Raw genomic sequence first — 13,144 nt, 5'->3', positions numbered from 1 at the left:
TATAAAGACAAAATCCACGGAGGAAAGAGAAACACTGGCGCGCTGCAAGGCCTTTCGACTGGCGTCCTTTACTTAGCAGACTGAAGAAATATAAAAGTAAGTTTACAAAGAAAGCTCATAAACGTTTCACCAAGAAGTTTGATTTTCCTGAAGCTTTCATTCATTAAGTGATTTACAATAGACTATAACAAATCAAATCTCCAACTACATACATCTATCTAGAATCCATTGCTTTCAATCCTACAAGAATTCTTTGCGAAATTCTTAAACACTTTGTCTTTTAAAGTGGATTTGGAATATCTTTATTTACGTAAAATGGAAGCCTTGATTTTATTTGTGATCAGTGGTTCATAAACATTTTGTCTTTTAGATTGGATTTGGTATCTCTGGTTACGTGTAATGGAAGCCTTGATTTTATTCATAATCAAATGTTTCATAAATAAAACGAAGGCTTCATTTGACGTAACCAAAGAGATTAAGAGAACGCCGATGAGAGAAAACGGTAAAAAGAAAATTGTTTAAGAAACGCTTTTGGGCTGAATCTCGCCACGCAGACCCGAGCGGCTGACTGTTCTTGGGTAACGATTGTCCTTGGTAGTTGCTCCTGGAGCGGAGGGTCCTTGGTAGGCGACGTCTGCGGTCTACCTTCGTCGGAAGTGACATGATGAACCAGAGAGCATCCTTACGTCGACCCCCAAACATCGTGTTTTGATTGTGCTTGTGATAGTTTTTCAAGTGTTAATGTTTGTGTTTAGATTTATTGGATGTTTTTACACCGAATATTTTTTACATGGTATTGTTTGCGGATTTGTTAGTTCTGATTTTAACTTTTCTTGTTTTAAGTTTTTTACTGAATGGTTTTGTTTTGAGTTTGTTTCATTTAACCCCAGATTCGATATCAATCCTGCGCTAGTTAAAAGAATCTTGATTTTACGCTTAGGTAGATAATTTAATATGCATTTTGTATTTCAGGTGCCTCCGTGTTAACGATCACTCGGGTGAAGGTAATACACAGCCATGCGTATTCTTTACTTTCGAATTGGGTCATCTGTTGAACGACAATCTTGGATATCGAATTTACGTCACGTCAGTTTTCAAGATGATAGGTAAATAAAGAAGATAGAAGGGAAAGGTGAGCGTTTTGTTCATGTCTTTTGCAAAAACCGAATATTTTTTTTTTTTTTTTTTTTTATCCTCCATCCTTGTAGGGTGGTGTCCTGACAGGGCGGTGCGGATATAAAAACAGGGTGGAGGTTTTGAACTTATGGTGGGGACGGAAGTCCTGCCATAATTAGTTCCGGGGAGGAAATTTCAGAACCAAAGCATCAAAGGAATCTTCAGTTACTTGGTGAATGGCCATATGAAGTTTGGAAGGCTTCTTCTTGATGCCAGTTGGCGAATTTAGTTGGTTGTGGTCCAGTTGTTATAGTGAGCTTCATTAATTTTTAAGTTAAACAAGTCTTAAATTGAGCAAGTTTCAGGAAAATTAAAATTAAGATAACTTAAGATACTAGATTACTAGATAAGATAGATTACTAGATATGTAAACGTAACTTAATTCTTATCCCTAGTCGATGATGCGTTCTGTTAATAGCATTTGCTAGCTGTTTCTAATGTAGATTTATTTACAGGCAAATCCGTGATGTGGTCTGGCTGAAAATTTAGAACGGTGACCTTCGTTAAGCTGTAGTTACAAATGCGGGAGCTGAAAGAATGGAAAGAGGTATTTAAATCTGGCTGTCCGCGGTGAGCTAGACTGTGGTAATCTGGCGTCTTTATTATGTTATTTTTACTTGCTTTACAAGAATTTAAAGTAATATTTGTCGGCAAACTAAACTGTAATTGACCTTTGAAGACTACACGACTTGAATTACCTAACACGGGGTAGGTCTAAGCCAGCATTCCGCGCCAAGCCCGCCCCACCTCACCCCCGACCTCCATAGCTAATACGGCAAAATTGTTGTCAGTAAACACCTCTAGGGTACGTTATGTTGGTATTTTTAGGGATGTTTACTGGTTACAATTTTGCCGTATTAGCTATGGAGGGTGGGGACTTGCCGCGGAATGCTGGCTTAGACCTACCCTGCGTTAGGCAATTCAAGCCGCGTAGTCTTCAAAGATCAATAACAGCTTAGTTACAGCCGGCCGACAAAATATTACTTTAAATTCTTGTAAAGCAAGTAAAATAACATAGGAAAACGTCAATTGCCATAGTCTAGCTCACCGCGGACAGCCGGCTTAGAATTACCAACTCTTGATTTTCTGTTTTTAAATATTGCTCTGAACCGTCCCTAACGTTCATCTCTATTCCAGGTTAATTTAAATTAGCCGTTTTGACCTGATTACTGAAGACAAATTTATCAGAGGTTAGTTTCCTGAAATGAGAAACAGCGTATTAACCTTGGGGCCGAAAGCGTAACCAGTTATGGTGCTGGGATCTTAATTCTGTCATGAATTTCCCAAACGCCTCATCAGAAAAATTGGATGAATTAAAAACATCGTTTTTAAGACAATGGTGAACTCCCTAACGTCTTTAGAAAAATTGGATGAATTAAAAACATCGTTTTTAAAACAATAGTGAACTATCTTTATCCTCAACGTTGTTTGTATGGTTACTTTGTTTCGAAATAAGGATGTATAAAGGATGTATAGTGTTCAAAAAACCTAATGAGGTCAGTGGCTTCGCCTTTTGGGGAGGCCTGAAATGGCTTACTGTATGTAGTCCTTGTGAGACTAACTGTACGGTGATTATGAAACTGGAGGTACTTTTGAGGTACTTGGTTTACCAAAATTGACTTTACTCGCTGTAAAGTAATGCTTTCAACTTTTGGGAAATAGTTTAACCACCAAAAGCTTGTATTATAGGACCTGGAAATTGGGAGAACGGCAGTCACAATATAAGGGTACCAAATGGGTAGGAACTAAACTATTTTAGTGGCTAGTTACTGTAGTTATTCTTGTTATATTCAATTAAAAATTAATTGAAATTTCAACATAGCTATTTGAGGATATTGATGAAATATTGGAGAATGATTGCTGTTGAATTTAGGTGGATGGTGGCCGTTACTTGATAGTTTACTCTTAAATCTAAGGAAGCTGTTGATCAAAATTTTTCACATTTCATGAGTGCCTGTGCTGTTTAGTTTTGGTAAGGCTAGCTGCTTTTAAATTGTGAAGCTGTGATTTAGTTCTTGGAATTGTCTGAAATTACTGCTAATTTTCTGAGGTAGGGGGCTGGGTAAGCAGCGTCTATCGTAAATGAAATTTTGAAAAAAAAAAAAAAAAAATTGTAAGGCCCTGTCCACACTTAGCGGGCACTGCCCGACGGGCGAACACAGTTCTCATAAACAGTTCTGCTATAGGCTACTGACCGCTCAAGTATGGAGCCAGAGCGATGCAATTGTCTGGCGGCACTGCTTCAGAAGCGAAAAATATAAACAGCTGGAAGTGCCCAACGGGCATTCCCGCTGGTGTGGACAGCCGTTGAAGAAAATACTTAAAACACACTGAAGACAAATATATGAAATCCTACGAGGGTGAGTTAGTGTCATGAGGCTTACTGTTTATGCACGGAGGTTGAACTGTCTAGTATGGCACAGTAACAAATTTCGCGAGGCAAATGCACTCGTCACAAATAGGACAGCGAACCACCAGGCTACTGCTTGATGGTTGCTCGCAATGCTTCCTCGTGTGAAGGAAATATTAAAAAATAAAAAAATTCTCGTGTAAAGGAAATATTAAAAAAATTCTCGTGTAAAGGTAATATTAAAAAAAATTTTAAGTGGTGTTTCTCAATGCCACTTTCCGATGTTGGCAGGATCCAGAAAAATGGGTCATTCGATTGTCCGCGTAAACGAGCAGAGCCATCGTTACATTAGATTAACTAGTAGTTGAGCTTAACTTTGCCAACCATGAGATATCGTTCAGACATAATGTATAGTTCGTTTCTTCGTAATTCGGTAGTCTCAACCAGGTTACTCTAAAAGAAAAAAAAAAAACTTTCTCCGACCATTTTTTTTATTTAAAACGGGCGTAGCACCAATTAAGTGAAACCATAGAGAAGTAGCTTGATCAGCAATGGCTTCGAGAGCCTGAATAGCGCAAACTTACCTTCGATTATATAGGCTTTAGAGCAGTTGGTTGGTTGTGAAGTCACGAAACGCGTGGAAATTGTCTGCACAGGCTTGTTATAAAGAAAATGTATACCTCGTAGGGGACTAGAGCCGACAGTGCACCTCACTCTGTGCACTGTAGGTAATACTTAAGGTTCTTTGCAGATTCCCTTCGGCCCATAGCTGCAACTCCTTTTATTCCTTTTACTATAACTTAAAATTCTTCCTTCCCTATTACTTTCCACCCTCTCCTAACAATTATTTCAACATTATTTTTAGCGCTGAACGACCTCATAGGTCCCAGGGCTTGGCCTATAGCCTAAATTTTATATTTCGATAAAATAAAATGTGTATGGTATGGAGTGGTTGATATTATTAGGTATTGTAATTTTGCTTGTTGGCAGAGCAGATAAGTTGCAGACTTGACTTAAGTAGACCATTCAACATTGACATAGGTACATCATTAATGAGACCTAGAGTAAAGATGGATCGATTAAATGAAATCTGTAGGGCGTGGGTTACTGCACCTCCGTTCACATTCTCGTTCTTCCATCTTACTGTCCACCCTCTCCTAACAATTGATTCATAGTGCGACTGCGAGGTTTTCCTCCTGTTACACCTTTCAAACCTTTTCACTGTCAATTTCGGTTTCAGCGCTGAATGGCCTTAGTTGCCCCAGTGCTTGGCATGTATGCCTAACTTCTATAAATCTACAGTCTATGTAGGCGTGGGGAGTAGTAATGATTTGTGTTGATACCCGGGAGTAAATGAAATGGAAGAAGCAGCAGAGCGAGAGAGAGAAAAATTGTCACTATTAAGCCCTGCCCACACCAGCGGGCAATGCCTGACGGGCAAACACTTCCCATAACCCGTTCCACTATACAACGAGCTTTACTGACCGACCGAGTATGGAACCAGAACGATGCAGTTGTATGGTAACACTGCTTCAGAAGCGAGAGAAAATATAAACAGCTGGAAGTGCCCGACAGTCATGCCCGCTAGTGTGGGCAGGCCATTAGTAGTGATAGGATTTGAAGCACTACTGACGAGACTTCCACCGTGTAGGTGTATGAATCAGCTAAAGGATGACTAAGGCAGTGTCATTTGAATAAGAGAGAATGCCTTAGCAGTGAAGATATATTAAGATGACAATGTGTAATGTATCTTACTGTTAAAAAGTGTTTTCTGTTTAGTAATTTTTACCAGAAACTGCTTTTGACTTTTTTGGAATCGACAGTAAAATAAAAATTACTTGTGACCGAATAGTTTGTGTGCTTAGTGAAATTAATGATGAACTATTTTTGACTTTCAGATAGTGGAATCCGCAACAGAGTTGCAGGTTAAACATGGGAACTCTGTGCATTTCTGAAGAAGAGAAAGGTGAGTTCTCTCTATTTGAATATCATAATGGAAGTATATTTTATAATATTTTTTTCTAGAAAATATGCCAGTTTGAAATCTTTCATAATTTCTTGTTATAAAGTTCTCTGTTCTTGCTCAGATGGTAGGTGATGGATTTAATGTTCTTTTCATTATATCTTTAAAAGAGTTAGCTTATACTGAATAAGCCCTTTTCTCTAAATTCTAATGTTAAATTGCGATACTGGATTATACCATGATAATTCTGTCAGATCCACTTGTGTCATAACTCTGTCATAATCTCTTGTTTCATAACCCTGTCAGAATCTCTTGTGTCATAACTCTGTCAGAATCTCTTGTGTCATAACTCTGTCAGAATCTCTTGTGTCTTAGCTGTCAGAATCCGTTGTCATAACTCTTTCAGAATCTCTTGTGTCATAACTCTTCCAGAATCTCTTGTGTCATAACTCTGTCAGAATCTCTTGTGTCATAACGCTGTCTGAATCTCTTGTGTCATAACTCTGTCAGAACCTCTTGTGTCATAACTCTGTCAGACTCTTGTGTCTGGACGTAAGTCTAAGGAAAAGTTCCTCGTTCCAGGATTCGGTGAACCTCCGTGTAGATCTGTATATCTCGAAAGCATTGCGCTTGAACAGGATATAAAGTAAGTATAGCTTAGTTTTACCAGACCACTGAGCTGATGAACAGCTCTCCTAGGGCTGGCCCGAAGGATTAGACTTATTTTACGTGGCTAAGAACCAATTGGTTACTTAGCAACGGGACCTACAGCTTATTGTGGAATCCGAACCACATTATAGCGAGAAATGAATTTCTATCACCAGAAATAAATTCCTCTAACTCTTCATCAGCCGGCGGCGGGAATCGAACTCCGGCCCATCGAATGACGGTCTGAAGCTCAACCAACTCGGCCAACAAAGGGCTTGAACAGGATATAACTATGCACTATGTCGTTGTAGTCGTGTAGAGTTCCTCTGGCGATAGATTGAGGCACTGCTACACAGTGCATAATGAACAGGATATAACTATGCACTGTGTAGCAGTGCCTCAATCTATCGCCAGAGGAACTCTACACGTGACTACAACGAAATACTGTTTCAGAGTTTTAGAAAGTACTATAATGGGTATGATTTCGTTTATAACTGCGTCATAGAATACATTTGCTTGGTATAATCCCTTGACCCCTTGGACCAGGGGATAAGCATCTTTCATTTCTGTGGGCTTTAATACAAAGAACAGAATTTGTCTTGCGTTCGAATGTCAGGTCGGCTCTGAAATTCTGTCAGTCCCGTGATTTTAGGTTCTTTCAACAATGTCTGTTTACACTCTGTTCTTGTTTCACAGTCCTGTTATCAGTTTCCTCATGCTCACTGTGAAATAATTGCATCCAAGATACAGCATCATTTATCAATTTCGTGCAATCTTTAACTCATTTCCTTCGCTAATTAGGAAGGCTAATAGCTCTCGCAATGGAAGCCCTCATTTTCCGTAATCATTGTTCGAGGAATTAAATCAGAGTTAAATATCGTAGAGGAAAGTAACTGGTTCCCAAAAGGCTTCGCTGAAATAGACTGTAATTTTATGCCTCATTCGCTTTTGCGTTGGGCGAGTTCTCTAATTATAGAAATTTATTTATGCATTGGTGCCTTCAAGTTATTAGTGCCTTGTTCATGTTGCTTTTACTATTTGTTTTCAATATCTTTTCAATATCATCATCATCAACATTATTATTATCATTATTATTATCTAGTTAGTACTTTTATGGTTATCTGACGAGGAAGACAAATGCAGTGGATAATATCGTAGGTTTAGGGTCATGCAACATCATTATCCCAAGAGCCCTAAGAGAGAGAGAGAGAGAGAGAGAGAGAGAGAGAAGAAGGGGTTGGGGGGAGAGGGGGAGCCTGTATATAAAAACGACGGAGAAAGTTTTAGATGTACCCATGATATTTTAAAACCTCGTACTTCCCTCAGTTGTCTGCCGCTGAGTCAAAATCAGTTTCTATGGCTTCGTTTTATTTTCTTGCATTTTTCTCCTCTTATATTATTCCCATTTGCTGCTTTCCTATTCCGGTGCGATTTTTTTATAGCCTAGCAGAAAATTGCTTCTCTCTCTCTCTCTCTCTCTCTCTCTCTCTCTCTCTCTCTCTCTCTCTCATTTCTTTTTCGTAATTCATATTCATTCCCTCTTCCCAATTTTTCAGCTTAAATTTTTTTTTATCAGCATTTTTCCCAAGGTCATTGAATAATGTTCACAGGTGTTCAGTTTTTTGTTTCTTATTACCGGTACACTTCCATTCCTTTCCGCATTACCGTACTTCGCCCCATGAGAGCTTCACAGCCATACCACCACAGCGACAACGACAAGTAGAAAATGCGCCGAAGTTTCTTCGGCGCAATCGAGTTTCCTGCACAGCCGCTACATCGTATAATCAAGGCCACCGGAAATAGATCTATCTTTCGGTGGTCTCGGTATAATGCTGTATGAACCATGCAACTTTAACCACGGCCCGGTGTTGGCCTATCCTATATAGTTGCCAGAAGCACGATTATGGCTAACTTTAACCTTAAATAAAATAAAAACTTCTGAGGCTAGAGAGCTGCAAATTGGTATGTTTGATGGTTGGAGGGTGGATGATCGACATACCAATTTGCAGCCCTCTAGCCTCAGTAGTTTTTAAGATCTGTGGGCGGACAGAAAACGTGCTAACGGACAGACAAAGCCGGCACAATAATTTTCTTTACAGAAAACTAAAACAGAGCGACAAAAGACACAAAGAAATACAAAAATGTGCTCAGTGACCCTACCACAACCCCAGCAGTAACCAGAGCCATAAAAGCAAATGGAGTCACTCTACGTCTGCGGCATAGCAAGCACAGCATGTGACAAACACAGCATTGAAACCCAACATGACCAGAGCTATAAAAGCAAATGGGGTCACTCCACAACATAGCAAACACAGCACAGCCTTTTGTCTCATTTTCCACCCTTTGACACCCTTTCCCGTCTCTTGGTCTTCTCTCTTCATCCATTGACGCCATCTTCATCTCTTGATACCCAACCTTATCCATTAACATCCTGTCTACCCTTTAGCACTCCCTGATCCTAGTCAGCCCCTCATAGCCCCCTCCCCTTTGTACACCCTTCCATCTACTAACCCCTAACCACTCAGCCACTCCCCAGTTGAGTCCAATTACCATCATCTTCAACTGGAGTCGTAATGACCTCACACTGCTTATGCACCCTCCATTTGAGTTTTAGTTTTCTGAAAGGAAAACTATTGTGCCGGCTTTGTCTGTCCATCCGCAGTTTTTTCTGTCCGCCCTCAGATCTTAAAAACCACTGAGGCTAGAGGGCTGCAAATTTATATGTTGATCATCCACCCTCCAATCACCAAACATACCAAATTGTAGCCCTCTAGTCTCAGTAGTTTTTTTTTATTCTATTTAAGGTTAAAGCTAGCCAAAATCGTGCATCTGGCAACGATATAGGCCGAGCCACCACCGGACCGCCGTTAAAGTTTCGTGGGCGGCGGCTCATACAGCACTATACCGAGACCACCGAAAGATAGATCTATTTTCGGTGGCCTTGATTATACGCAGTAGCGGCTGTACAGAAAACTCGATTGCGCCGAAGAAACATATTGGCTGTTACGGCCTTTGGAGGGATCCTGAATTGGAAACAGTTTTGATGGAATCACGATCTGTCCTGATTCCAGATTTGTAAGTTTCGATATAATATCTCAGATATGAAATAACAAGGTTGGTTTTACCACGTACAGTCAGGCTAACTTTGGAATTCATTAAACTGTGTAGTTATGGTTGTGGGTTTAATTTGAATGGAAAATTCATCACCAGTTGTCGCAAATTTATAAATGGTTATTATAACTGTTGACGTTTAGGAAAATAAACTCTCAGTAATATTGACTGGACAAGTCTTTTCTATTAAATTTGCACCAGAAATAAGACAAAAAAAAAAAAAGTGGTTGCTTGCCCTTTTCAGACATTTTCATCCGACATGAACATTTTCGTTGTAAATCTAATAAGTACAGAGAAGCTACTAATAATTTATATCTGCATTATTTTTCAGTTAATTTTATCGACATAAAAATATCTGTGAATGGTATCTATGTATTTTTATATGTAGTAATCACTTGTTCACCATAACCGAAAGTATTTCACGGTTGAATGTCCCGGTCTCGAGGAGTAAGAACACGTTTCTCTTCATTGCTGGATGAGAATAATAATTATTCTCCTTCAAGGCTGGTTAGATATGTTGTTTGTAAATCCAATAGTGTATTTGAGTTCAGGGAGGTGAATGACCTGCTTCGTAAATGTAGTGTATTGTTTTTTTACAGTTATGAGTATTTGCATTTTTACCAGTTTTATACCATTTTATTTTTTTAATGAGCGGGTATGAGAATTTCTATCGCATTTACTGAAAGAGTCAGTAAAGGAAGTTTTATTCGCAACAGCCAATTGCCAGTCCCCAGTCGTTAAGTTCCCATCTATCCTTTAATCAACATAGCTTGTCAAGATTACAAGGCTGTAACCACTAACCTCTTGAATTTTATCATTAACAAACTCATTTTGCTAACTATTTGCATGCCTATGATCAGTAATGTGGAAAATAAAGCTACAAAACTGTATTTGCTAACGCCCAGTTGTTGCTAGCTCTCAAACTGGTTCTCCCGTAGGGGGATAGTGCCATCAATGCACCACTGCTGTGCACTTTAGACATTACTTAAGGTTCTTTGCAGCGTCCCTTGGGTCCTTGGCCGCAACCCCGTTCATTCCTTTCACTGTGCCTCCGTTCATATTCTCTTCTTCCATCTTACTTTCCTCAACGCTCCCCTAACAATTGATGTATAGCGCAACTGTGAGGTTTTCCTCCTGTTACACCTTGCAAACTTTTCACTCTCAATCTCCATTTCAGCGATGAATGACCTCTTATACAGTTTAGGTCGTAGTGCGACCTTTGGCCTAAATTCTATATATTCTGTTCCCAAATTGGCCAACACTGCTAATACCCACCTGTAATTGCTGTCTCGTTGATACCAGAATTTGCTCTGTGACTGGCCACCGTTCCACAGGTTCCACTGATCGAACCGTTGTCTTTGACGTCACTTAACTGTCCATCCGGTGGTTCTAGGATCCTAAATCTTATAAAAAAGAATGAGATTTTTTTTTCTCTCTCCCTGTCTTTGTTTTAAGAGTAATAGCGGCTACAAGGGATACTCCTTATGGCACATAGGAAAGGGTGACACACAGAATCTACAATAACTTTAACTTGATTGATTGATTTCCGGCTTTTGACCGCCTTAATCTGGTGACGTCATCTCTGATAATGATATACAGTACAACTCTTATGACGAGGCTTGTATATACACATTCTCATTTATACATTTGTATATTTATATATGTACGAATTTTGTCACGTGCATCAGATCAGTTTTTTTATATTCCTAAACTTTCAGCTACAATGTCGCTTAATATCAAATTCACTCAACCTCGGACCAAAAACTGAAGGGGAACTCATAACTGATAAACGATCCGTCACCAGGTAGATATAATAATGTTGGGTTGCAGTAAAGACATCATATATATATTATACTCGTATATCTCTATATATATATATCAGGTGTTCTCAGTTACGGGAAAGTTGGCAGACATGAATTCCCCAGGTACAATACATTGTCTACAAAAAATTAATTTTTATTGTTTGCTGCTTCTTCGTGCATTTATTTATATCGTTGTAATAAAAAAGGATAAACTAAATGCAGCAACTTTTACCAATTAGGGGATGGTTTTGTCACTATCATTGCAACTGTAGTTCTGGCTGCGTACTTTTTAGAACATGTATTCAATTTCGTCATAAAAACTTACTTAAAATTCAGACCACGACTAAGTCTCTTCAACACACGTAAACCAACTCCCGATTCACTTTGAGACTCACTTTGAAGCTGACCTTGGCGCTTCTCCATTTGGACATTAATTTCGACCTTTTGACGTTGATATTTTACCAATTCATCTTGGCGTTTTAATTCGTCACCTTGGTCTTTAAGTCTTCGTCCCTGTCCGGTCCTTAATGATCAACGTATTGCATTTGACCTTGATCTTCGACCTCCAGTTTCTTACAGCTTAATGTTAAGTCACATTTATTATCTGACTCTTCATTTGACCTCCAATCGTTATGTAATAAATGAGAAAGAAATAATTTTGTTATTATAATTGTTGTCAGCTGAGGATTTGAAGAAAAATGAAAGATGCTTAATTATTGAGTGGAAGAGGAAAGGACAGCTATTGCCAAACGCACTAACCTGTTTATAAAACAATGATTATGCTCCTGAAACCCCAAGTTAACCGCCCCATCTCCTAGTCTTTTGTTGCCTATGACAGAATTTTTCATATATCATCCTTAACACTTACCAGTTAGTGTTTTTATCTTGATCCCAGCTATTTGACAAATGCATGACTCATTCATATACGAGGTTATGGCCTCTTATCATGACTTCGAGTTTGCAGATATCTTCCTGTTTCTCCAAAACTTTATAAATTCCAGTCGTTAAGTTGAATTTCATACTTAATACATCTATTTATTTTTCTCTTTCAAACATATTTTTTCTTAATTATGTTTTCATTTTCAAGAACTAGATTTCATTTTTCATATGAAAATATTTCTGATTTTTTTTTTATTTAATAGCTTCGATGGTAAGGCCCAGAAATATATATATTTTTAATCTATCTTTATGTATCATATATTTAATTGGCCAGTATGAATGATTTTTTAGTTCGAATTTTAGATAAATATAGCCTATATCTTCCTGTTTCCCCTGAACAGTATGAATTACAGTCTTTGAGTGGAATTTCATACTTTCTACATCAATTTTAAATCTTTCTGTTTTCGTACAAGCTTATGATAAGCTGCTTATCTTTTTTTAATCGTGTTTTCTTTATCAAAACTACTCTTTGTCCTTTGAAAATATTTTTCTATAATAACTCCGTTCTTAATATTTAAGAAATTGTCATAGCAATCATCTCTTTTAATAAAATGCCCTGGAGAGCATAATTTTGAAGATAACTGATTAACATGAGTTAATTTTGTGTCTATAAGGCTCTAATTGCATCATTGTATTCAGTTTGTTGACTGTAAAGGGAATGGAAAGGTACCTACATATTCTATAGAGTCTAGACAGCATATAATATTTTTAATAGTTCCCCTCTAAATGTAGCTACAATTGATCCATTTTCTTTGTTAGTGACTTCAAAGAAAACTAAATCTGAATCTGTGTTCATTAAAAATTGAGAATTATTCCTGGAATCCAAAACCGTGCATGTCTTCTCTGTTATCAGATAGTTCCTTGTCTACTTGTTCTTCCGTTTGCAAGCTGTAAGTAATTTGTTTAGTAATTTATTAAGGTAAAACTGAAGACCACTGCCATGGCCTGGTTCCTTCAGTCGCTGACCGGATATTTACTGCCTTTTCTTTATTTTTTTGTTTATATTTGTTTATGATATTTATTGTCCTTTGTTTATGTGTATGATATTTACTGTGTTTTTTATGTTTATGGTATACACCATCTTTTGTTTAGGTTTTTACGTTTATCCTTAGGGGCCTGGTACCAAACACGGCCCAAGTTTTGCTCAAGTTTTAC

General features: G+C 38.2%; 1 long non-coding RNA gene across 2 annotated transcripts; it reads left to right on the top strand.

Annotated features, from left to right (window-relative positions):
- The first annotated feature begins 656 nt into the window (after nt 1-656).
- On the top strand, nt 657-2,546 carry LOC136833906 (uncharacterized). Of its 2 annotated transcripts, none has more exons than XR_010851618.1 (4): nt 657-793; nt 973-1,106; nt 1,632-1,723; nt 2,314-2,546. It is a non-coding gene; the product is annotated as an uncharacterized lncRNA (long non-coding RNA). The 2 variants fall into 2 exon arrangements; XR_010851617.1 differs by having other exon boundaries at nt 973-1,132.
- The last annotated feature ends 10,598 nt before the right edge of the window (nt 2,547-13,144 follow it).

The sequence above is a fragment of the Macrobrachium rosenbergii genome, chromosome 52 (assembly GCF_040412425.1).
Source record: "Macrobrachium rosenbergii isolate ZJJX-2024 chromosome 52, ASM4041242v1, whole genome shotgun sequence".
Taxonomy (NCBI): Eukaryota; Metazoa; Arthropoda; class Malacostraca; order Decapoda; family Palaemonidae; genus Macrobrachium; species Macrobrachium rosenbergii.
Note: the sequence above shows the minus strand (reverse complement) of the source record. Positions and strands in the feature narration are given on the sequence as shown.